Source organism: Schistocerca piceifrons, chromosome 3 (genome assembly GCF_021461385.2).
Source record: "Schistocerca piceifrons isolate TAMUIC-IGC-003096 chromosome 3, iqSchPice1.1, whole genome shotgun sequence".
NCBI classification, from domain to species: domain Eukaryota; kingdom Metazoa; phylum Arthropoda; class Insecta; order Orthoptera; family Acrididae; genus Schistocerca; species Schistocerca piceifrons.
Window position 1 is genome coordinate 67425414 of NC_060140.1, and position 26116 is coordinate 67451529.

The window sequence follows — 26116 nt, forward strand, 5'->3', positions numbered from 1 at the left end:
TCGAGTGATTAATCTGTCATCTTTAGAAGTGCAATACAAGCTGATATCATGGGTATACCAAAGCCAAGACGATAAAAAAGTTCTAAAAACATTTATTACAAAATATAAAAAAAATTGTAAAAGATAAATGTGCAACAGTTGCTTACCAGAAATGGATGACACTTTTAACAAACTTGTACATTTTTCTGGTGATAAACTATTGTTTAAAAAAATTTTTTATTATTTACACTTTTTGTTTATGGGTAGTCTATATCTTCTGACCCCTATTTAACACAAAATTACTTATGATTTTAGCCGGTCTCGGATTTCTAAATATGACAAATTAATCTGCTGAAAATGTAAAGTGAAATTAAAAAGAAAATACGCAGTTGACAATGGGTTTTTATTTTGGTGAAAAGAAAAAATTAAGTGTTAAGGGGTTAGGACGGCAAACGGGCCGACCTGGAGCAGGAGAGGCGCCATAGGACATTTTAATATCCACTGTGTATATTTTTACAAATAAATTCATAAAACTTTTTCAGAATGACCAGAAAGGATTCAATATTCACACTCATAGCAATGGAAGTTCAAAAAGGTAATATAATAATTTTTTCACAGAGAAATTTCATCGTTTTTCACTTACTACTGGCTGCATTTGTTGCTATAGGTACTCTTTTCGTCACAAGTAAGAGAGGTTCTTCGATGAAGTTTGCACAGCATACAAACCATCCTTACAGGTGTATCAAACTCTAGGATTTTCCAAATCTATTAAAAACGATAGTAAAAATATAGATAATTAACTATAAAATTTGAGTTTCTTCTAAACATCAAGTTTAAAATGTAACAGCTCATTCACTTTTTCATAAAGTGAATAAAGATTTCGAAGTGGGACGCTGCAGAATAATCAGGAAGATCATATAATTAATGAAGGGGAACTAATTTGGAATCGTGAAAAAAGAAATTTATAACACAACTTGAAAAAGGGAGTATGTGATAGGTTGCATCCTGAGACTTCAAAGAATAGTCAGTTTTATAATGGAGGTGATATGCTGTGTGGCGGACGGGGGGGGGGGGGGGGGGGGAATTCTGTAAAGGGAGACCAAGGCGTGACCACCATATAGAGGTTTAATTATAAATAGATGGAAATAGCCATGCAGGAGTGTAGGGACTTGCACAGCATAGACTGATGTGGAGTTTTGCACCAAGCATTGATTGTGACTGAGGACCACTACAGCATCAAACACTCACTGAGACAAGTGCCCGAAGAACAGAAAAATCCAAGGCAGAAGAGATAAACACGTCCATCTAAGCGCAGCGTTCAGCCTGCAAATATTACTTCAGCAGTGGCTTCGTGGATACAGGCGTAGAACGTCCGGCTGGAGCAACTGACTGATTGTGAAACCATTTTCTTTCTTTTCACTATTTTCTATCCTTGCCCCAGACGGAGACTGTCTCATTGACCACTTGTACAGACTGTCAAGCGACTATGTGCTTCAAAAACAGAGAAATGCGAAAACACATAGGTGCTATCTAAAACAATTCGATTCCGATCTCCTGAAGATATTTTGTAGGAAAACGTTGTGCCGTCGATGATAGGCTGGATGGTGATGGCGTTGGTGACTCAGATGGGAGGAATGACGACCAGCTCCATATACACCAGTGAGTGCAAAGCAAGAAAAATGGAACTGTGACAGGGGATTGGAGTTGAAATATGGCATGGGAGAATGAAAAACGCCATGTTTCTTCCAAGTATTGGCGTAACGAAGCTGGATGTGGATAGGCTTTTGAGAGAGATTTGTTGCGTTTGTTGCATGGAAGAGTGGGAGGGGGATGAAATAATGAGAGAAGAAATTAATGGAAGAGAGTGGAATAGATGTGATTCTGGGAGTACGTAAGGGTGGCATGTAGATGAAATATGAAACGATCAGCTACTGTAACACAATGAAGTATATGAGGTGAAACATTTGCGGGAGAGTTGACACTAAACAGGTTTTTATCATCCGTAATTGGAGTTTGCTGTTTCGAAACTTCTTGGCAAATGAAAACTTAGTTCTGGAAACAACACCTACACTGTTCCACAATCAGTACGCCGGGGAAGCTTTCAACATCACAACACCTAGTATGTGGCTAATCCCATTCTCCACAATATCGTTCCTTCCACGCATTTTAGCCGGCCGAAGTGGCCGTGCGGTTAAAGGCGCTGCAGTCTGGAACCGCAAGACCGCTACGGTCGCAGGTTCGAATCCTGCCTCGGGCATGGATGTTTGTGATGTCCTTCGCTTAGTTAGGTTTAACTAGTTCTAAGTTCTAGGGGACTAATGACCTCAGCTGTTGAGTCCCATAATGCTCAGAGCCATTTGAACCATTTGAACCAATCCACGCATGTTAGTTCAACAAGGTGAACAGGAGTGCTCATGTGATGTTTGAAGTTAGTTACTGTTAGCACTAATGTTGTGACGCAGGTTGTGAGTCGCATTTGGATAGCTCAGACGGTAGGAACATGGCCCACGAAAGACAAAAATTCTGCGGTCGATCGGCACGCATCTGACGTGGCGTTTCATAATGGTTATAAAGTTCTATGCCATAACATGAATGTATCAGTTTCAGACTCAGTTGATACAAGAAATAACTGGTTTTTCCAAATAAGGTTACTGATCTCAATTACCAACCGAAAAAAATCACTTACTTATCATAATCACATTTGTGCGCCTAGCACGTTTGTGCGTAGAAGGTTTTTCGTTACATTGCATCAACGTATGTCTTCTCCGAGAGAAACACAGAGTTCTTTAAGATAGAAACTGCCAACAATTTCGAAGCCTCTTGCTGTTTCTTCCCTCCTATTGCATCTCAAACACGAACTTCAACACAGCTATGGCTAACAGTGGTATCCGTAGCTAGCGAAAGGTCATCGTAGCGGTAAGGAATGAATCTTTATCCCATATATATTTCCTAGCAACGTGGCATCAGTTCTGCCTTTCACTTCATTTCCCTCGGCCATTTGATCTTATCCGTGCGTATATTTCTACAGAGTGTGGTTGACAGTGCCTCTTGTATAACTTAAGTCTTCGTAATATCTCAAATTTCTGCATTCCATGCCGTCGTTGTCAACAAGGAAACCTTATGTTTTTATTTGAAAAAGACGGGTGATGAGCTTGTGCTCTGTCTTCTCATGTCGAGGTGTCGACAGGACGTTAAACGCTAATCCTTCCTTTTCTTCCCCTTTCTTACTTTCTCTTAGGAGCAGCAGCGGCCGACGGTCTGACGAAGCACTTCCTCGCGTCTGATATGTGCTGTGCCAGCGAGTGACAAAACGGATAAACAAAAACGTTCCATACTAACCGTCGGCTTTCACCACTGATGTCATATCATTCCCCAATATGCTACACGTATATCATTTCAAAATGGCGTTCAGTAAGAATGTTTCTAAGGCGCGAAAATATAAACATCAGTTAAAAAATAGCACAAATTCTTAGTAACAAATATTAAATGTGAGGGGACCTTCTCGGAAAAATAACGAGTCTGGATGAGGACAAATTAAAATCTGAAACAGCAACACCAAAATCACGATAACAGTAAAATAGACAAAACGAAATAATTACAGAAACATGGTAGAACATAATGGAGAAAATGCTAAATTAGAACAATCTAAATATGACTAGTGTCGAATAAATCTGTTGAACTGTATACCTCAGCTGAAAAGTAGGATAGCGATACCGAAATCCAAGAACTGGCAGAAAACAGATAACAGTACAAGAAAGCAAAAGGCATTACCAACACAGATAACGAAAAATTGCGAAAGTAACGAAAGCCGGTACCGAAAACTTAAGTGGACCTACTCGTATAAAGCTCTACTTAGAAGACCGATACCAATTAAGACAACCAAAGGATTAAACAGCAAAAACAAATTTTGCGAAAGAAAGAATGGAACTTACTAGACAGAAAAGTTAACATGACAGAGAGACCGAAATACATGAACAAAAATAGCAGTTATGGATAGAGAGAAAACAGTGAAACATAATAGAACAACACAATGAACTAACCAGTTTAAAAAATCTAAATAACGAAAGCACAAATATAAATTTAAAGAAAAAGCAATGCCATATACGAAACAATCCCAAGCCAGATTTCCTCGCAACCACCAACAAAGGGAAAAAAATTACGCCCAATTCCATTTAACTTACAAGCTGGGAACTATATAGTTTTCCTGTTACCCACATAAGACCCTGGAAAATACAGTACCCCAAAGGATCTCTCTTCTGCTATCAGTACTCGTCAAGATGGGCCTGTAAGATGAGGTAGCGCCTTTTTCCGTTTAAGTCAGCAGAAATGTTCCAGCAGCAAGAATACCAATCTATTTCTGTCCGTTCACAAACCGCAGTTTCATGCGTGGGAGATTTGATGGAGGACACATACAAAAATGTCAACTTATTCATGACATAGATACTGAGTCGCGATCTCTCGAATCAAGGCCTGGTAGCCTGTACGTTATCTCGACGACATCCCCGCATTTAGTTCTCTGAAGAGCGCTGAGACGGACCCTTTGGCAAATTCATATTAACACCACATCTATGACATTTACCACGTTGACACGTGGACAATACAGATTGATTAACCGATCAATTCATATGGAGCTAATTACCAAATAAGGATCATTCGATTCAGATAGCATTCATTCCCACTGCTTGCAAGAACTATGTCACGTCTTTTAGACAACACACTTGTCTGACTGTATTGTGCTTAAATTTAATAAGAAAAGACATTTTTTGAGATAATGAACACTGATGAGCCACACAAACATTATGACCTGTGCTCACCACAAAACTGAATGCTGACTGATGGCGTTGTGGTCACGTGATGCGGTAAGGAAAGTATGTAAGTGGAGCAGAGATGATTGGTGAATAATGCAAGCGACGATAAGGCCTTAAAATGGGGAACTTGACCGACATACTCGACTTTTATATAGGACAGATTTTTATGGCCAGGTGCCTTAGAACGACCCCCTTTGAAACTGCGATGCTGATGTGCTGTACGTGTCCTGTTGTCAGAGGATTTATGGAATGAGGTGGATTATTTTCACAGTTTCTAGTATGTTCTTAAAATATGGTTTGGACAATACAGAAGTATCATTCTGGAAACATCCCCTAAGCCATATCTCCGCAATATCCATTCTTCCAGGAGTGCTAGTTCCGCAAGTTTCGCGGTAGAGCTTCTGTGAAGTTGGGAAGGTAGGAGACGGGGTAATGCCGGAAGTAAAGGTGTGGGTACGGGTCGTGAGTCGTGCCTGGCTAGCTCAGATAAGAGAGCACTTACCCGCGAAAGGCGAAGGTCCCGAGTTCGAGTCTCGGTCCGACACACGGCTTTAATCCGCCAGGAAGTTTCAGTACAAAAGTTGTTGCAATCGTCACAAGTGATTCTGTATACTCCAGAAGTGTCGTACTCTGATATTGTGGTTGTGCTTCAACCTAATTTTGTTATAAAAAATGGTTCAAATGGCTGTGAGCACTACAGGACTCAACTTCTAAGGTCATCAGTCCCGAACTTAGAACTACTTAAACCTAACTAACTTAAGGACATCACACACATCCATGTCCGAGGCCGGATTCGAACGTGCTACCGTAGCGGTCGCGCGATTCCAGACTGTAGCGCCTAGAACCGCTCGACCACTTTGGCCAGCTTTGTTATCACAATGTAATTTTTAAGGAAGGCCAGTTGCATGTGTGCAGGTTTAAATAGTGCATTTATCTCATGTGACATTCGTCGTAAGTAAATTCCAGATATGTAGGAAGTTCTATGTTTTGTTCAGGTTTCTCTAATGTCATCATGTATCGTGATGGATTTCGTTTTTCGGAGTTTTTGCACAATTTTGATACCATATTTGGATCAAAATAATTTTTTTAGGCCTTATTACAAAGTGTTCCCAGTTCATTTGTATATCTGATCGTTCTAGAGATAAATTGGTAATTCGGTAAATCATTATGTGGCAGAAGGCATGCTTTTGCGTTTTAGGATGGGATGAGTTGACATTTACTATATTATCTGTGGTGGTAGGTTTTATGTGTATGTCAAATCTGTGGCGGTTGTTGTCTTTGTTAATTTTGAGGTCAAGGAAGTTTATTGAATTACAATGTAAATTTCGTATTAGGATCGAGATTGTTAAGTGCCTGATCGACATAGCACCAATTAGTATCAAAGTGCCGTTTACGTTTCTATAATAGTATATGATTTTATTATACGTTGACCATTGTTAGTTATAAAGTTTTTCTTTCGAATGTGTCGAGAAATGTATCTCTGTTGTGCCAGCTGTACACCCTTCCATTGCTACTCTATCCGCTTGGATGTATATTTTTTCTATGAATTCAAAATAATTTCGGGAAAAACTAGCTTTAACGAGATTATTATTTCGTAAGTTCCTGCCGTAGAAGTTACACGTTATACAGGTCTTGGAGTCACTCGCGTCCATCTAGAAAAGGTCAGGCCTTATCATACGGCTTCGGCAATATAATTACATTTCTGAATGTTCGATCACTAGTGAATTTTCTTATCTGTTTTTACTATTTTATATTTCTAGTTTTTACAGAGTTTAACGAAGGCGACGTTGGCGTGATGTGTTCGACGTTGCCCGTTTGGCTACACTCTCTAAAAGATCGTTCTAAGAAATACCAGATAAAGGTATCTGCTCTTTCAGTATTTGATCTGTTTAAACATGCTTTTAGGTTATCCAAGTCTGCACAACGCGATCGCCATTCTTAAGTAGATGTATTTGTTCTCTCTTTTCTATGTAGATCAACCTGAAGATGCCTAAATAACTGAAATTGGAAACAAGAATGTTTTTAACAAATAAAGTTCTCCTATGTTAAAAGATTTTGTTTCATAATTTCTATTGATTCCCGTACTGGAATATTGGCACATACGTTTGCAGCGTCAAAAGAGACAAATCTTTGATTGGGTGTAATCTGTACATCTTTTACTGCTTTCGCCAAAGCACGTGGTACATTTCTTGTTGTATATCCGAGATCACATAGTAGTATGTTCACTTTTTTACTTATGAGTTATGTAGAGTTATTGATACAAATCACAGTTTGCAAGATATTTTACGTATCTTTTGTTCAGCACGTAACGTTGGTGTGCGTGGGTTCACAGTAATACAGGATTTCTTTTCATATTCCTTACTACTGCTTTGCTATTTTTAATATTTTTCTTGTTGTGCTGCATATCTGTTTGTTGTGTCATTCTGTAGTTCAGTGATACTGTTAATTTAAAAATAGTCATAAATTTACTTGTTGTAGTCATTGCGGTTGGTGGAAAGTTAGCTGTGACGATTGCAACAATTTCTAAATTGGCCAAACCGGACGAAATTTTAACACACTGCAATATTCTGACATCCACGCCGTCAAGAACGTGCCAAATTTGAGGCATTACCCCTCACCACTGACAACGCAGTGGCCGACGGCCTTAACATAACGTGCGAGAGCAACGGCGTTAGCTTCGAGCTGTCACTACTAACAGACGAGCAACACTGCGTGAAATAACCTCAGAAATCAGTGTGAGAAGTTCAGCGAACGTATCCGTTAGGACAGTGCGGCGAAATTCGGTATTAACGGGCTGTGGCAGCAGACGACCGGCACAAGTGCATTTGCTAACAGCACGACATCGCCTGTAGCGCCTCTCGTGGGCTGTGACCATATCGGTTGGACCCTAGACGACTGGAAAACAGTGGCCTGGTCAGATGAGGCCTGCTTTCAGTTGGTAAGACATGATGCTACGGTTCGAGCGTGGCGCAGACACCACGAAGCCACAGACACAAGTTACAATAAGGCACATTTCATAACGGTGCGGGCTGCGTTTAGATGGCACGGACCGACTCCCCTCTTTCAATTGCATCAATAATTGACTGGAAATGATTATGTTCGGCAACTTGGCAACTATTTGCAAGCAATCATTCACTTCATCTTCCCAAACAACAATGGAATTTTTGTTGTAACATTATAAAGCATGAAGTGTACATGATAGCCAAGACTTTTAGCAGACTGTACGTAATGTTGTGTTTTGGTTGTTATTGTTGTGTGGAAAGTGAAACAAAATTTAAATGAGAATAAATGCCCCTAACTATGCCAAAGATCTCGGCAAAATCCGGTTATGAGGATAGCGCCGAGCGTCTGGGTCTTGTCTCAACATCTAAACGTATAGAAGAGACTTTTACTTCAGACCATCAGGTGAAATTATATTAGGAAAAGCGCATGGAAGATTTGATCGGAGGGTTCTGCTACAGTGTGTGCACCTTTAAATTAAGCAACATACAAGACGCGATGCCGCCAGTTCTAGAGTACCGCTGAAATGTCTGAAGGTCTCATCAAGTACGCGTCACAACAGACCACAAGTGAATTCAGAGAAGCGCTGCTAGTTTCGTAACAGGTCGGTGTAGTCCATACGAAACTTTCATGGAAAACGTGGGGGAACTTAATTGATAATTCTTTGTAAAAATACGACGTAGATCTCGAGAAAACCGTGTTCTACATCTACATCTACATGGATACTCTGCAAATCACATTCAAGTGCCTGGCAGAGGGTTCATCGAACCACCTTCACAATTCTCTATTATTCCAATCTCGTACAGCGCGCGGAAAGAATGAACACCTATATCTTTCCGCACGATCTCTGATTTCCCTTATTTTATCGTAATGATCGTTTCTCCCTATGTAGGTCGGTGTTGCGTAAAATTAGAGAACATATTTTCGGAGAAGAGTGTTAGGCGTTTCGAAAAATTTTCGTCAGACATAAAATGAGCCATAATGTACAGAAAAAAATGGCTCTGAGCACTATGGGACTTAACTACTGAGGTCATCAGTCCCCTAGAACTTAGAACTACTTAAACCTAACTAACCTAAGGACATCACACACATCCATGCCGAGGCAGGATTCGAACCTGCAACCGTAGCGGTGACGCGGTTCCAAACTAAAGCGCTTAGAACCGCACGGCCACACCGGCCGGCTAATGTACAGAAATTATGAAATATGTAACACATACCAGCATAATACATGATCGTGACAAAAACTGTACGCGTAGTTGTTTCTTTACCTACAGGTGGATTTAATTTTTAGGGTCAACAACTGAGCACATGGACTGTATATAGTAATACAATTCTCATTTCATAAAGACATGTTATGGCAGTACAGTTTTAAATTCAATGAAATCGAGTGTCACAATGGCTGTTGCGTGTTAACCGGTCAAAGTAGTAAACTACACCGACAGATGACATAAAACTTCCTGGCAGATTAAAACTGTGTGCCGGACCGAGACTCGAACTCATGACCTTTCGAGTCTCGGTCCGGCACAAAGTTTTAATCTGCCAGGAAGTTTGATGTCAGCGCACACTCCGCTGCAGAGTGAAAATCTCATTCTGGAGATGACATAAACGTTAACCATAGGCACTTCACATTAACGAGTAAATATACGAAGATACTACTCCCTATACTAACCTATTCTCGTTTTAACATTTTATGGAATTCGTTTTGTAACATATTGTATTATTTTACTCACTGTATAGCAACTGACATCATATATATATATATATATATATATATATATATATATATATATATATATATATATGACTCTCGTTAGTTAAGTAGTTCTCACCTACTGTGTTACTATTATAATACGATGTTCCTTTCCTAAACATTTTGTTTTATCTGTGTCATTGCTATATTTCGATGCACATTTTATTTCCATTTAACTTTCATCCAATGACGTCGTTTAAATACCTTCTGTTACAAAAGTTCTAACGTCATTTTGCAGATAATTAATCTTAGTCGCTGCGAATTGTATTTGGTTTGTGCTTACGCTGCTGTCAGTGTACGAATAGTTTATTACTTTGGCAGTTGAACACGCTACATCTTGCATTCATGTAACTGACCACTGTACTACCATATACAAGCCTTAAAAAATGAGAATTGTATTACTTCTTACAGTCGATGTACTCAGATTGTTGAAGCTAATAACTAGGTCTACAAGTATGGGTTGAGATAATTGCACATGCAGTGCTCTATGCTGATATGTGTTACTTATTTCATAATTTCTGTACGTTGTCCCACGGGTTATGTGTGACGATTATATTTCGAAACGCGGAGCATTTAATAAAGAATTGTGCGATCAGGAGGATTCCAAAATTCTGTCAAATCTGAATGGTCGCCTACCTGTACTACGGAAGAAGACTCTACGACGAATCTGGAACCACCGTTGTATACCTCCCATAAGCGTAATGAGGATAAGCTAAGAGACGTTTTTCCTCTTTCTGCTTGCGAAATAAATACACTCCTGGAAATGGAAAAAAGAACACATTGACACCGGTGTGTCAGACCCACCATACTTGCTCCGGACACTGCGAGAGGGCTGTACAAGCAATGATCACACGCACGGCACAGCGGACACACCAGGAACCGCGGTGTTGGCCGTCGAATGGCGCTAGCTGCGCAGCATTTGTGCACCGCCGCCGTCAGTGTCAGCCAGTTTGCCGTGGCATACGGAGCTCCATCGCAGTCTTTAACACTGGTAGCATGCCGCGACAGCGTGGACGTGAACCGTATGTGCAGTTGACGGACTTTGAGCGAGGGCGTATAGTGGGCATGCGGGAGGCCGGGTGGACGTACCGCCGAATTGCTCAACACGTGGGGCGTGAGGTCTCCAAAGTACATCGATGTTGTCGCCAGTGGTCGGCGGAAGGTGCACGTGCCCGTCGACCTGGGACCGGACCGCAGCGACGCACGGATGCACGCCAAGACCGTAGGATCCTACGCAGTGCCGTAGGGGACCGCACCGCCACTTCCCAGCAAATTAGAGACACTGTTGCTCCTGGGGTATCGGCGAGGACCATTCGCAACCGTCTCCATGAAGCTGGGGTACGGTCCCGCACACCGTTAGGCCGTCTTCCGCTCACGCCCCAACATCGTGCAGCCCGCTTCCAGTGGTGTCGCGACAGGCGTGAATGGAGGGACGAATGGAGACGTGTCGTCTTCAGCGATGAGAGTCGCTTCTGCCTTGGTGCCAATGATGGTCGTATGCGTGTTTGGCGCCGTGCAGGTGAGCGCCACAATCAGGACTGCATACGACCGAGGCACACAGGGCCAACACCCGGCATCTTGGTGTGGGGAGCGATCTCCTACACTGGCCGTACACCACTGGTGATCGTCGAGGGGACACTGAATAGTACACGGTACATCCAAACCGTCATCGAACCCATCGTTCTACCATTCCTAGACCGGCAAGGGAACTTGCTGTTCCAACAGGACAATGCACGTCCGCATGTATCCCGTGCCACCCAACGTGCTCTAGAAGGTGTAAGTCAACTACCCTGGCCAGCAAGATCTCCGGATCTGTCCTCCATTGAGCATGTTTGGGACTGGATGAAGCGGCGTCTCACGCGGTCTGCACGTCCAGCACGAACGCTGGTCCAACTGAGGCGCCAGGTGGAAATGGCATGGCAAGCCGTTCCACAGGACTACATCCAGCATCTCTACGATCGTCTCCATGGGAGAATAGCAGCCTGCATTGCTGCGAAAGGTGGATATACACTGTACTAGTGAAGACATTGTGCATGCTCTGTTGCCTGTGTCTATGTGCCTGTGGTTCTGTCAGTGTGATCATGTGATGAATCTGACCCCAGGAATGTGTCAATAAAGTTTCCCCTTCCTGGGACAATGAATTCACGGTGTTCTTATTTCAATTTCCAGGAGTGTAGAACAGGGGTCATTAACACCAGCACCAAGTCCTCTCCTACATGCGCTGCATGATTGCTCGCGAAATAAGTAAGCTATATCACAGTTAACATTAAACACTGACGCGAACGAAACTATACGGCAATAGAAGAAAAGTCGTCCCAGTAAGGAAAAGTGCGAAAACGAGCCTTTTATGAGACAGCTTCCATGAGTGTCTACGAAGTTCCACAGAATTTATTTTAAGGTATTCTCCTAGTTCGTACAAAAGCACGGAGGCCTCATCTAATTGAGAACATATTTAAATCATGTACAGCAGTCGGGAATCAGGTTGGACATCGAAACACCTAGCTCGGAATTGGCAGTACGTTGTTGGTGTATGAACACTATATTGAAGAATATATCGTCGTGACCATAAGTACTCGGTTTATTCGATAAAAACATTCTGAACTGTTGTATGCAGATAAATCGGAACATTAGAAAATTGTAGCACAATACAGGCCAGCTACAAGCTGTTGACACTTTGTGCAGCGATTCGTAGTTCATCCGCACCAGACATATATTTAACGTATTGCTCGTAGACGATGGGAAGACGAGCTGTTGTTTGGTTACGCAATCCAGGATTTTCACTGGAAACAGACACATCCATTAAGTATCCGGGATAACACGCAATGTGCGAATCAATGTGGAGCGACTACTTAAAAACCAACTCGATTCTGTATTCTCCAGTAACAAGCACACCCCACTCCACTCGACTTTGTTGGCATACACGCTGGCGTAACATGTTTCATAAATTGTATTGAGTACATTTGAAGACTCGGTTGGTCCTTATCATTGTGGTCTGAAGATGACACTTTTTGCTGTCGAAACTGGTGACATGTTTTGAGGAAACGACGATAGCTTACAATACAGTTGTTGATTTCAGTTATCATTATTCAAGTACTTCATGTTTGGCAGCTGTCCCGTAGACATCGATGAATAACCAGGGACTAGTGGAGAATCATTTTGGATCTAACTTTAAGAGTGTCTTACGAAACCTCGTTAGTGCACTTGTGTATTCCTAGGCTGTCCGACATTTGACTGATTCTCGTCGGAACCACGCAAGTCCTGCTAACAGGTCCCGTTCAGCCAGTGTAACTTTCGGTAAGAGGGTTACGTAAGCTTGGTGTGACAAAGTCGCCACTCACCCGCCTCCTTGGCGCTTTCACTGCCAGCTAAAATCACCTGCCGTTGTTCTGTTTCTTTTTCTTCCGCTACGTTCAGTGCCGCTGACTCGTCAGTTGCATATCCGTAAGCTAACCCCGCGGAGAAATCACGCGGTGTAGCGAGTATAATAACGCTACGACTTTCGCCCGTGACCTCCGGAGTCACGTTCAGGTACTTTCACCGCCTAGACCTGCCCGCTTAACTCAGGACGGATTATGCCACTGACCGAGAGGGAAGATGGGGAACATTATGGTGCACAGTTAAAGGTAATTTTGGTCCTGGGCCCATGAAGGTCGCAAGTTGGGCTTTATAAGCGCACAAATCATAGGATTATTAGTGAAACTTACTGCGATCTCTTTCCGATGATTTCGTGGTTCAAATGTCTCTGAGCACTATGGGACTTAACACCTTAGGTCATCAGTCCCCTAGAACTTAGAACTACTTAAACCTAACTAACCTATGGACGTCACACACATCCATGCCCGAGGCAGGATTCGAACCTGCGACCGTAGCAGTCGCGCGGTTTCTGACTGAAGTGACTAGAACCGCTCGGCCACCGTGGCCGGCGATGATTTCATGCCTCAAGTGTAAGAGAAGTCGTAGCATCAATAAGACGCTTGGAAACACCTATTCATTGACCACTAATGACGACTGATGATAGACTGCGCACATTAAGAGCGAGTCTGCTCAACATAGACCGAAACGATTACCCTATACAAAACGTGGGTTGTCCTAAAGAACAACAAACGATGAAGCTGTTGACAGCGTATTTATGATGGACAGAAAACGAAGATTATAGTCGAAGCCTCGTGGAGGAGGGGGGTGTCCTTCGTATTTATCTTTATCTGTAGTTCCTTAATTCGACTACCAGCATTTTCAATTGCTTTTATTTCATCACTCAGTTGTACTCTTCTGCTACCTATTACCCACTTAAATTATAAATGGTAGATGTTTGTCAAAACATATTTCCTCATAGTAGCTCGTTTCATCATGCCTTGAATTTCTCATTTTGTCTACCCATTTTATCTTTTCTCTCTGTCTCCAATACTAAATCTGATATTCCCCCAAAAACATTCGGTAAAACACTTTTCAAGTTCTCGTTTTTAACTCATGTGATGCTTCACCCCAGGAGTAATTTTTGAGTCTTGTTTTCCTCACTCTGATATTAATTTTCCTAGTCAGAGGAAATCACGTTTTTAGGACACGTCGTCCCGCACGTTAATTTCATTATTTCAATAAACGTCTCCTCAGTAGTAGTCTTCAGCTATCTATCTAGAAGTTCACACATTAGGCCTTACTCTTAAATTTAGGCACATTAATTATAGATATTTTAGTAACTTCCTTATGTTAAGTTTTCATACCATACTCTGTGCAAGTTTTAACTACTCTACTATCATTTGTCATTTTTGTTTCAGTGGAATTACCCTCAGACTTCAGCTTATTTCTAATCATCCCTCCTGCTTTAAAATCGTCCACTTCAGCTGACACTTCTTCCCGTATACATATTGACTTTTTTGGGATACTTCCAATTTTAGCATTATTGGTGTCTCCAATCTCAGGCGTAGTTTTACATTTTGTACAGTGAATAAACAATAAAAATGCCTTATATCACTCCAGCCTATTATTATTTGCTTTAATATTCTCTCGTCTGGTCCAATGGGTACGATTAAATGCTTTCTTATAATATATGAAACACAAAAGCAGCTCCCTGTTTACCTTTAAACACCTTCCTGAGCTCAGCCTCAGTAAACCAGCGGCGTCTCTTGCCCCTTATTCCCCACACAAATTAAAACAGGTTTTCTTCCATTACTTCTACCGTTTTATTTTCCATATGCCTAGTGATTGTAAGTGCATTAATTATTCCTTTGCGTGAAATAAGGCTGGTCACCCCATAAACACTGTACTTCTTGCGGTTGTTTTCTTTGACAGTGCGACTACTTTTACCTGCAATAAAACATTTGACCATTTACCACTTTGATAGACTGTACTGGCCATTATAGTCAAAGTGTTTTCTCCATACTCTGGCATATCATCAGCTCATCCTAAGTGCGACGACGCGTGTTCCTTCTTTGCACCGTGCTGGCATGATCGAAACCGATTATCTGAAAACATTATTGTGATTGTGTCAGTAAATGACAACAGTTTTACCAGTTCTAGCTACTACTATCATTTGCAGACGATTCAGATGTCATACCCGTCGCATGTTCTTGATGTCTTTTATCATACAGCTCACACGAATTTCAGGTCCTCTTTCGTCACCATCTCTCCCCTTTTCTTTTTCTAATAAATATTCACCTGGGCGATTCTTTCAATCTAGAGATCGCTTACGTAACAGACGCTGCCGGAAATGAACCGATGTGTGTAAAGTGCAGAACTCTATCGGAAGCAACCATGGAATTGAGGACGAATCATGGAAAGTATATGTTGTTGTTGTCTTGAGTCCAGAGACTGGTTTGATGCAGCTCTCCATGCCACTATATCCTGTGCAAGCTTCTTCAGCTCCCAGTACCTATTGCAACCTACATCCGTCTGAATTTGTTTATTGTATTCATCTCTTGGTCTCCCTCTGCGATTTTTACCCTCCACGCTGCCCTCAAATACTAAATTAGTGATCCCTTGATGCCTCAGAATAGGCCCTACCAACCGATCCCTTCTTCTAGTCAAGCTGTGCCACAAATTTCTCTTCTCTGCAATTCTATTCAATACCTCCTCATTAGTTATATGATCTACCCATCTAATCTTCAGCATTCTTCTGTAGCACCACATTTTGAAATCTTCTATTCTCTTCTTGTTTAAACTATTTATCGTCCACGTTTCACTTCCATACATGGCTACACTCCTTACAAATACTTTCAGAAACGGTTTCCTGACACTTAAATCTATGTTATATTTTAACAAATTTCTCTTCTCCAGAAATGCTTTCCTTGCCATTGCCAGTCTACATTTAATATCCGCTCTACTTCGACCAACATAAGTTATTTTGCTCCCCAAATGGCAATACTCATTTACTACTTTAAGCATTTCATTTCCTAATCTAATTCCCTCAGCATCACCCGACTTAATTGGACTACATTCCATTATCGTCGTTTTGCTTTTGTTGATGTTCATCTTATATCCTCCTTTCAGGACACTGTCCATTCCGTCCAGCTGCTCTTCCAGGTCCTTTGGTGTCTCTGACAGAATTACATGTCATCGGCGAACCTGAAACTTTTTATTTCTTCTCCATGGATTTTAATTACTATTCCAAATTTTTCTTTTGTTTCCTTTACTGCTTGCTCAATATACAGATTGAATAACATCGGGGATAAGCTAAAACCCTGTCTCACTCCCTTCCCAACCACTTCTTCCTTTTCATGTCCCTCGACTCTTATAATTGTTATCTTGTTTCTGTTCAAATTGTAAATATCCTTACGCTCCCTGTATTTTACCCCGGCCACCTTCAGAATTTGAAAGAGTTTTGCAGTCAACATTGTCAAAAGCGTTCTCTAAGTCTACAAATGCTAGAAACGTAGGTTAGCCTTACCTTAATCTATTTGCTAAGATACGTCTTAAGGTCAGTCTTGCCTCACGTGTTCCAGCATTTCTACGGAATCCAAACTCATCTTTCACGAGGTCGACTTCTACCAGTTTTCCCATTTGTCTGTAAGAAATTGGTGTTATTATTTTGCAGCATTTGCTTATTAAACTGATAGTTCGGTAATTTTCACGTCTGTCAACACCTGCTTTCTTTGGGATTGGAATTATTATATTCTTCATGAAGTCTGAGGGTATTTCGCCTGTCTCATATATCTTGCTCCCCAGATGGTAGAGTTTTGTCAGGACTGGCTCTCCGAAGGCTGTCAGTAGTTCTACTGGAATGTTGTCTAGTCTAGGGGCCTTGTTTAAAGAAGTTAGAAACTGCAGGCTCATAGTAAAAGCAAATCGTAGAGATAACGGGAAGAAAATACGAGAAATGAAGTCATTAGGACACAATTTTTTTGTGAACTGGAGTGTTCTAAATAGATTGTTCAGCATATCTACAAAAAGAAATCTGGATTGTATAAAAATTGTTAAAATGTTAATGCCATCAGAAGAAAGTCGTCTTAAAAAACTACGGTCTTTTGAGTATTTACGTATAATCATGTTTCAGCGTGTAATGTAGATACAGTCAGAAAAAACTCATGGACGGAATAGCAAGTGAGAAACAGTTCAATGAGAAATATCAAAAAGTTAAATCTACCGCCTACGTTTCATAATAACTGTAAATATAACAACTGATTTCAGACCAATGTTGGTAAGACGAAGACACCTTCAAAATCTTCAGATGAGTTTCTGTCAGAACTTGGCGTTGAGAGTCCTTCGTTTGATGTATAGAACTATGCGTTATCGACTAATTTCCGTCTGCGAGGCACATTAAATTTTAAATTATTCATTCGTGTTATGAAATTACGATTCTTGGTGGTTAATTATAGCATATAGCTAAATCTATACTTCGTTGCTGCATTGCATTGCGTAGTTCAACTTCACACACAATACTCACACTAGCCAGCAATGAATTATAAGTATTCCGGAAAGCTTGCAGTATTGTAAGCGTGTAAACTAGAACCATGTTTATGTTCATAGGAAGTTTCAAACAAAAAGTAAGTTTAGTACATCAAAACTTCCGTCTGTTTTAACTATATTCCAGAAGTTCGATGCAAAATACATTGCCGTTTGTATGAAGTGGATGAAGGAACCAAGAAATGATATAACAGTTGTCGAAGCTGTCGTCGTCTGAAGTTTGCAAATGTTCACATAAACGTTTGAAAGCAACGGCAGCATACACAACTTTGCATCGAATTTACCGCTGTCGAACCGAGAATACCGCAAACCGCAGGACTGCAGCAAAAACTAACCGCTGCCCGCGACCTGGAAAACCTTAGGATTTGAGTGTCACTTGGCATCATTCGATACGCCCGGTAGTATCCGTATTTACGTCATCAGTCAACAAATACCGATAACATTCCAGTCGAGTTTCTAAAATCAGTGGCGGAAGTGGGTACGAAGCTATTGTTCAAATTTGTAGAATCTATGAGGACATGCCATCTGACATTCCACGGAGTCCCGAAGAAAGCAAGGGCATACAAACGCGACACACGTCGTAGAATCAGCTTTGTATCCTAATTGCTCACAAGAGTAACATACATGTAAAAAATGGAGAATAAAACTGAGGATCTGTTAGATGACGGTCACTTTGGTTTAGGGAAGGTAAAGGCAGCAGAACGGAAACTCTGTCGCTACACTTAGCTATGAAAGGAAGAGTTAAGAACAATGAAGAAAAAGCTTCCGGCGGTGTAATTTGTTGCGATATATTTGAAACGCTGAGAAAAGTAACTATAGGCTATAGAGAGAAATGCAATCTTAAATTTCTTGTCACGTCAGTTCTTAGTGTGTCCACGACCTTTGCCACCTAAGATAAAAGGAGTGAACATGGCTCCAAGTACGGACAGAACATTCCACAAATTTTATAGTCCTTAAGAAAAACATTTCTCAGAAAGTAAGTCTGGGCCACAGCACTGTAAGGCAGTAGATGACGAAAAGTGGTAGAGACGGCATAAAAGAGAATCAAATCGTTGACATGTGCTGCTACAAAATAATACTGTTAATTAAATGGACTGATAAGGAGTGAAGCGGGTTTCCGCAGTTTCGTCGAGAAACGAATTACATGTAAAACAGAGACACATCCTGGAGTAACTTCCTAAGTACAGGAGGAAGCAGCAGAATATAAAAGCCGTAGGGAAAGACAGAGATTGAAATATGTTCAAATAATAGTCGAGGACGTTGGTGAAGGTGTAAATCGCGGTGGCCGTCGTAAATCGAATCAGAACCCTAATGCCCGCAAGCTAACCTCTGGAAGCCACTGAAAGTGGTGATCGCCGTTTCTTAGTATTTTCAACATGTAAGTCGTTCCTTTTTGTGGTTCATGTTACACATTTAGAAACTTCCACTGTTTATGAGGTAAGAAAAAATTGGAACAATTACTTGTGTCGGTCAGTTTTACTTTCCTTCACGAAAGGCTACTATATAATCTACATTAATTTCGACGATTCCATCATGCTGCATGACGTACACTATCAAAAAGGGATATTTTCGTACTCAACTTAAGCATCAAATTATTTTCTCTAGAATTCAGATCATTAGCCCATCATTACGCATCCGATTTACCCATCTAGTCTTCAGCATTCTCCTGTAGCATCACATCACTAAAGCTGCCACTCTCTTCTTGTCTGGACTGTTTATCCTCCACGGTTCACTCCTGTGAGATTACATTAGATTAGATTCAGTTTTAGTTCTTCCATAGACCCAAGAAATGAGATGATTCTCGTTCGTGTGGAACATGTCAGAAAGTATAACATAAAACATTTGGATATAATATTTAATAACCTCATCATTTGTCAGGAGATGCTCGAAATAGGTGAATAGAATGTCTTAAACTGGAACAGCTAATATTTACAGAATCAACACGCTGTCAGAATAAAACTTTTTATGCACTATTAATAAATTTATCATACAAAAATACCTAATCTTGACCTGTGACCAAGTACTGTCAAAACTGAAATCTAACACACATTTTTCTTAACCCGGCTTAACAGTTTCTGTTAAGATATTCATCTGTACAGTTGTAGGAGTTGCCTCTCTGTTTATCTCAAAAACCAAGTTCTTAATTGTTGCTGGCAATTTATTAAAAATGAGTGTTCCTGAATATTGATCCCTTTTTGGACCAAGGTTAGTGATTTTAGGCCTTTAAGTATATTGTTCTTATTCCTAGTACTGATTGTATTGAGCTATTGGTTGGAAATAAAGATATATTTCTTACAACAAATTTCATTAAGGAGTAAATATACTGAGAAGAAGTGATTAGAATACCAATTCCTCTGAATAGGTTTCTACATGATGTTCTTGAGATTACACCACAAATGATTCTTGTCATATGCTTTTCACCCTAAAAACTTTTGCTCGGTTTGATGAGTTACCCCACAATATGACCCCGTACGACATAATGGAATGAAAGTCAGCAAAGTATGCAAGTTTTTTTTTTTATATTTATATCTCATACATTTGACATAATTGTCATTGCAAATACAGACTGGGTTAGGGGCTTAAGCAATTCTGTGGTATGCTCTTCCCAACTGAATTTATTATAGAGTTGTAACCCAGAAATTTAACACTGTCAACCTCTTCGATCTGCATGTCCTCGTGTGTTATACACAAACTAGAAGGAAATCTCTTACAGGTTCTGAATTGCATATAGTGGGTCTTCTCAAACGCAGGCAAATACTTTCATAAATGATTTCCTAACATTGCTTTTCGTGATGTTTCCAATCATTATTTTATATCCTATCTGCTTTCGTCATCATCACTTAATTTTCTGTCCATATAAAACTTAACTTACCTATTACATTTAGTATTAGAATTCCTAACCCATTTCTCTTCCAAGTAGAACCCCACAAGTGCCGTCACCTAATGCCCCAGGAACTCCGTCTAGTGGATAAGCATTCATAATGAGCGAACACGTGTCTCGGCTTATCTGTAGATACTCATCTGATTCTTAAAAAAGACGCTCAAACTTGTCGAGATATTTTCACGATACTTTATGTGCCTTTTACAGCGCGTTCTCCTCAAACGAAATGGTGTCTCAGAGGTTAGCATCGCGGCTTCGTAATTTTGCTTACCTTGTTCGAAACCCAATTATTGTTTTTTTATAGATATTTTAATTTATGTTTGTTCTTTAGGTTTATATACCTATGTCCTTAGAAGGTCACTACATCAATGTTTCTTACCAAATTAGGGGCGCAAGGGGATAATATTAAATGTAAAATTATAACTGCATTTGATAATAAGTGTCACACATTTATTTTATAATATATGTGTATATGGTATGTCGAGGGTCTACAATCCTTTTAAATTTTATATTCTTATGTTTCATTCTCATATCAATTCTTGTAGTAATTTATTCACATTTTTATTCTTCAGGAACATTTGGTGCATTCCCTTGGACGGTACTGATTATAGAGACATTAGAAACACCGGTATTCCAAACACCACGAGCACGGCGCGGACCCAGGTTTGCCACAGTGACATTTCTCCGTGCGAATCTCACTCGGAAATGGAAGGTCGTTAACACTGGCGAGGATTTCACACGTTCGCAACAGTTTCGCTGCACACCATGCATGACGCATCACTTTTCCGAAAACAGGCGCTTGCGGTTGATTATGAATGAAGATATATTACAGGAATTTCACTGAAAACAATTTCAAGTAATTTTCTCATTTTTTTAAAGTTCATTCATCTAACGAACATTTATTAGACGAATGAGGACAATGTTATGCTCAATATGCACTGGAAAACATTCATGTAGTAATCTTCCACAAACATTGGTAGGTAAATGAAAAGTGGAAATAAAAATAATAATCGGGTTTGGAATAAGGGGCGTAAATTTAAAAATCCACAATGCTAACCAAAGTGTTCAAATGGCTCTGAGCACTATGGGACTTAACATCTATGGTCATCAGTCCCCTAGAACTGAGAACTACTTCAACCTAACTAACCTAAAGACAGCACACAACACCCAGTCATCACGAGGCAGAGAAAATCCCTGACCGCGCCGGGAATCGAACCCGGGAACCCAGGCATGGGAAGCGAGAACGCTACCGCACGACCACGAGCTGCGGACAGTGCCAACCACTGAGCCACCAATTAGTCTGAGGATATCACGTGGCTAAAGGGACTTAAAGTGCCTCGAAAATACCTCTTTTTTGTCAGAAACGCTAGAGTCTCTACAGATAAGCCGAGACATGTTTTCGCTTTTTTTGGCCCCCTCTCTTCGAGCGGAGTATCTCAGACATCAAGTTATGGCACTTGGTGTGTTCTCCTAGTCAGCATCGCCTGATTTGATTTGACTACATTCTCTTAGTCTTTCTTTGCTTTTATTGATATTCATCTTATTATCTTGTTTCAAGATGCCCTCTTTTCCTTCCAAATCGTTCTCTGACTCTGTCGTGAGTAGCATATAATCGAAAAAAAAAAACACAAAGCAATTTGTTTTTTACTTTGGACTTTTATTGAATTTTCAGATTGCTGTAGAGCACAGTAACGTTTGTAGTTACGCATTTTTTAAAGTAATCGGTAAGATACGCCAAATGGAGAGAGAAATTTTGCTACCATGACGCAGTACTACCTTCACTGCCGCGTAAACATAGAAACATAGAATAACAGGTATGAAATTGCCCTGCGCAGGCAGAGTTCATCCTTACATGTAGCAGTTTTATTTTTTTTTTTTTTTGTAGTTTCTTGGGAAATCATAAAGAACACCAAGCCAAGCTTCTTTCGAAGAGTTACTAAATGCATCTAAAACAGTAAACTCCTCCGTTAGACAAAATTTCTTGTGTGAGGATAACACGTTCCCCAGAAGGTGAAAGCCGGAAATATTCATGCTACTAGAGCTTACGTCTCCACAAGTAGACGTCGACTAATTTCGATTACAGTGTAAGAATTTCACTGAAGGCAGGTAGCCGCGGCCTGAATGAAGCATTGTACCATGAAACGCGTTGAAGGCCTCAGGGCGACCGGGCACCTGGGAAAAAGCTTGCACTGTGCAGCGTGAGACTCGACACAGTCCCAAAGCACTCCGCCACACCACGTTGTGGGCGGAGTGACGAAGCGGATCCCGAACGACTTGGGCGCTGTTCCACATTCTGCTCGGCCATTTAAGCGACTCTGGGACAATCACAGTTCTTGCCCATAGTTTCGCACTGCTGAATGAGAGTTAGCGCACCTGAAGAAGTTTCTTGCCCGTAAGGTCCAGCAGTACTTTCTCCCAAATGCCACGGCACCCTTCGTTCACTTCCTCCGCGAAATTTTGATGGCTGAGATCTTCGTACGTTAGCAGATGATTAAACGGGCGCAGAAACTTTCGACTGTACAATTGTACATCGAGAAATCTAACCGAATATTGACTCTTAAACTCTTAAATGATACCTAAGTGAACCAAACAGCGGCTTAACTAAAATCTTGACCATGTAAGAAGTGGAATCCGGGTTCGAGTCCCGGTCGGGGCACACATTTTCAGCTGTCCCCATCGAGATATATCAAGGACACCAGTCGGCAGCTGGGGGTTTCAGTTGGTGTTGTTGTGGTCTTCAGTTCAGAGACTGGTTTGATGCAGCTCTCCATGCTACTCTATCCTGTGCAAGCTTCTTCATCTCCCAGTACTTACTGTAACCTACATCTTTCTGAATCTGCTTAATGTATTCATCTCTTGGTCTCCCTCAACGATTTTTACCCTCCACGCTGCCCTCCAATTCTAAATTTGTGATCCCTTGATGCCTCAGAACATGTCCTACCAACCGGTCCCTTCTTCTTGTCAAGTTGTGCCACAAACTCCTCTTCTCCCCAACTCTATTCAATATCTCCTAATTAGTTATGTGATCTACCCATCTAATCTTCAGCATTCTCCTGTAGCACCACATTTCGAAAGCTTCTATTCTATTCTTGTCCAAACTATTTATCGTCTATGTTTCACTTCCATACATGGCTACACTCCATACAAATACTTTCGGAAACAACTTCCTGACACTTAAATCTATACTCGATGTTAACAAATTTCTCTTCTTCAGAAACGCTTTCCTTGCCATTGCCAGTCTACATTTTATATCCTCTCTACGTCGACCATCATCAGTTATTTTGCTCCCCAAATAGCAAAACTCCTTTACTACTTAAGGTGTCTCATTTCCTAATCTGATTCCCGCAGCATCACCCGACTTAATTCGCCTACATTCCATTATCCTCGTTTTGCTTTTGTTGATGTTCATCTTATACCTTCCTTTCAAAACACTGTCCATTCCGTTCAACTGCTCTTCCAAGTCCTTTGCTGTCTCTGACAGAATCACAATGTCATCGGCGAACCTCAAAGCTTTTATTTCTTCTCCATGGATTTTAATACCTACTCAGAACTTTTCTTTTGTTTCCATTACTGCTTGCTCAACATACAGATTGAATAACATCGGGGATAGGCTACAACCCTGTGTCACTCCCTTCCCAACCACTGCTTCCCATTCATGTCCCTCGACTCTTATAACTGCCATCTGGTTTCTGTACAAATTGTAAATAGCCTTTCGCTCCCTGTATTTTACCCCTGCCACCTTTAGAATTTGAAAGAGATTATTCCAGTCAGCATTGTCAAAAGCTTTCTCTATGTCTACAAATGCTAGAAACGTAGGTTTGCCTTTCCTTAATCTTTCTTCTAGGGTACGTCGTAGGGTCAGTATTGCCTCACGTGTTCCCAAATTTCTACGGAATTCAAATTGATCTTCCCCGAGGTCGGCTTCTACTAGTTTTTCTATTCGTCTGTATAGAAATCGCATTAGTATTTTGCAGCTGTGGCTTAGTAAACTGATTGTTCGGTAATTTTCACATCTGTTAACACCTGCTTTCTTTGGGATTGGAATTATTATATTCTTCTTGAAGTCTGAGGGTATTTCGCTTGCCCAATACATCTTGCTCACCAGATGGTAGAGTTTTGTCAGGACTGGTTCTCCCAAGGCTGTCAGTAGTTTTAAAGGAATGGTGTTACTCCTGGGGCCTTGTTTCGACTCCGGTCTTTCAGTGCTCTATCAAACTCTTCACGCAGTATTGTATCTCCCATTTCATCTTCATCTACATCCTCTTCCATTTCCAGAATATTGTCCTCAAGTACGTCGCCCTTGTATAGACCCTCTACATACTCCTTCCACCTTTCTGCTTTCCCTTCTTTGCTTAGAACTGGGTTTCCATCTGAGCTCTTGATATTCATACAAGTGGTTCTCTTTTCTCCAAAGGTCTCTTTAATTTTCCTGTAGGCAGTATCTATCTTACCCCTAGTGAGATAAGCCTCTGCATCCTTACATTTGTCCTCTAGCTATGCCTGCTTAGGCATTTTGCACTTCCTGTCGATCTCATTTTTGAGACGTTTTTTATTCCTTTTTGCCTGCTTCATTTACTGCATTTTTATATTTTCTCCTTTCATCAATTAAATTCAACATTTCTTCTGTTACCCAAGGATTTCTACTAGCCCTCGTCATTTTACCTACTTGATCCTCTGCTGCCTTCACTACTTCATCCCTCAGAGCTACCCATTCGTCATCTACTGTATTTTTCCCCCTATTTCTGGCAACTGTTCCCTTATGCTCTCCCCGAAACTCTGTACAACCTCTGGTTTTATCAGTTAATTTATCGGTTTATCAGGTTTCAGTTAATTATCATTTATTCTAGAGAAGCTGCAGGGGCATCAATGGTATCTGTTCTTTCGAGAACAGTTACTATCTTCATATATATAGTTAAAGGCTACCCAGCCATTGACCTTCGCCTGTGCGAATGCGTACAGGTTGCCCGAACTCTTACGAGAATCGTCACCTTAGTGTGCGCGAGTAATGAGTGAATGGGCAAATACCTATTAGGTAAATTACGTATGCAGATTGTGGGCAGTTGAGAATGTTCGTCTCACGGGAACCGTGCAAGGGATAAGTCCCTGCAGTCGCGCTATTTATCTGTGTCCTCGGTGGCTCAGATGGATAGAGCGTCTGTCATGTAATCAGGAGATCCCCGGTTCGAGTCCCGGTCGGGGAACACATTTTCAGCTGTCCCCATAGAGGTATGTCAACAACACCTGTCGGGAGCTGAGAGTTTCAATTAATTATCATTTGTTCCTGAAATTCTTCGAAATGATTAAAGTGCTTGCGTCAGGTTAACTGAGGACCTCACTAGAATTCCTAATACAACACTGCATAGCATTCTAACAGAAAAGATACACGTGTTGTGCTTTGTGCCCCACTCACTCACTGACGATCAAAAAGTTTGCTGAATGGAACAGTGCGAAGACATGGAAAGATCAACTTTCAGAGACCCAGATTTCATGACTCGCATCGTAACAGGTGATTAAACATGGCTTTTCCAGTACGAGCCTGTCCCCAAGTGTCAGTGCTCTGAATTGAAAGATGTAGAATATCCTAGACGGAAAGAAGTGTACCCTCACAAAAGCAGTTTTTTATTTCATTCAAAAGGAATTAACCACGAGGAAGTGGCTCCAACAGGTCACTAGCGGAGTACGGATGAGTACTTGACTGTTTTAAATCGTTCATGGAGACCATTGTTCGCTTTCGTCCTGAATACCGGAATCAAGAAGCATGGTGTTCGTTGCACGAAACTGCAGCGGCACACAAAAGTTACA

At 41.0% G+C, this 26116-nt stretch overlaps 1 protein-coding gene across 1 annotated transcript in view; it reads right to left on the reverse strand.

The window, feature by feature from the left end:
* The window catches only part of LOC124788344 (arylsulfatase B-like), a 250192-nt gene that overhangs the window by 49338 nt on the left and 174738 nt on the right, over nucleotides 1–26116 (reverse strand). The gene's annotated exons all lie outside the window — the stretch shown is intronic.